Consider the following 1,714-nt stretch of genomic DNA (forward strand, 5'->3'; position numbering starts at 1 on the left):
CGATAATCAAGCTGTTCAGGAGGAGAAACGCGCTCTGACTCGGCGACTGGACTCTCTTGCTCTCAGCAACGTCGACTTGTCAACTCAGCTCTCGTCAGCTCAACAACAAGTGTCTCGATTGGAGGCTGCTGCCGCGCAGTCGGCTTATATCCTTGCTTCACTGCAAAAGGCTGTAGCTCTAAGTGAGGCAAAACTTGCTCGGGCTATCGCAGCTGAGCAGAGCAAGGTTGACGCTGCGTTGGGTCAAGCCCAGCTCCATCATCAGCAAGTCTTGTATCGAGACGCTGAGATCGACGTCCTTCTCCGATCCATTTCCGAGAGGGATGCGGCGTTTGTCACTCTTCAGGGCATCGCTTCCAAGCACTTCGAGCAGCTGCGGGAGTCGGTGCGGTTGTACAGCTCCACCGGCACTCAACCGTTGCGGCACGCTCAGTCGGTGATCGCTGAGCAGCGGGCTGTGATCTTGCGACAGAAGCGGTTCATCCGTCGGAATGGTATTATTCCGATGCACGATCCTCACATGGCTGCTGCTGCTGGCGGTGGCTTGCAGGTTTCTGGACTTGATCCGTCCGACCTTCTCCTCAACGCCCGGCTGTGTCGTGTCTTGGAGTCTCGCTTTCTTGAGGTTCTTCACATCCCAGCTGGTGAAACTCGGCAGTTGGAGTTGATTGTCCATCCTCGCCGAGATGCTCCAGTGGCGAGTTCCGTTATTGGTCCTAGTGTGGCTCCCCCAGCTAGTCAATCGTCTTCGGTGACTTCATCGACAGACTCGGCTGCGGCTCCAGTCAGCTCAACGGCGGCTACGAGCCAGCCTGAGCCGACTCTTGCCCAGCTTCACCGTACGCCTTTGGCGAACTTGACTTCGACTCAGCGGCTTCGACGTTATGCCAACCTCAAGTCTCCCACCGCTGCAGGTCGTCGTCATCGTCCACCGGCGCCGCATCCGCCTCAGCCGGACGCTTGTCCACTTCCCGGGGAGGATGGACACGAGGCTATCAGTGCCCTTTTGCACCCAAGTTCTCCTCAAGCTACTGTATCCGATGGAGGAAGGCCCCGCTCTGGAAAGTCCCGTCGTCGGACTCGGCGGAAGAAGGTTCGTCACCATCAGTTGAGTTCAGCTACCCAACCCGCTGTCTCTGCTCGCTCTGAAGACGACGACGACGCTTCGAGCGAGGCTGAATTCGAGTTTGAGTTGCCTGAACCGCCCGCCGACACTGTTCCTACGGTTGCTTCGACGACTTCGGCGGGTTCTTCGTCTTCCGGTCCTCCGTTGACTTCGTCCGTCGCGGCTACTCGCCCACCGCCGGTATCTTCATCCGATGTCGTGGCTTCGCTGCCTGTCCTGACTACGAGCGTTTGTGCCCCAGGCTCGACTTCGCCCATCCCCGCTGGGTTGCCCCAGTCAAGTGCACCGCTCAGCGTCGTGTCAACGGTGGTTGGGCGCTCCCAGTCGTCTTCTGGTCGATCTTCTCACGTCTCTCCTTCTCGGTGTCTGAGCGTATCCACTACGCCGACTGACCTAGTGAGAGGGACTTCGTGTGAGCGCAGCTCGAACGGAAGTGTTCCGTGTACACCCTAACTCTTTTGAAGAGGCGGTGGATGTGGCATTGAATGCCGAGCACAACTTCAGGTCGGCGCGACCTGGTTGGAGCGCTGGTAGCGCAAGCTCTATCGAGCGGTCTAGAGCCGATGGGACCTCAGCTATGCTGAAGGA

The sequence above is a fragment of the Phytophthora infestans genome, genomic scaffold, assembly GCF_000142945.1.
Source record: "Phytophthora infestans T30-4 supercont1.9 genomic scaffold, whole genome shotgun sequence".
Lineage (NCBI taxonomy): Eukaryota > Oomycota > Peronosporomycetes > Peronosporales > Peronosporaceae > Phytophthora > Phytophthora infestans.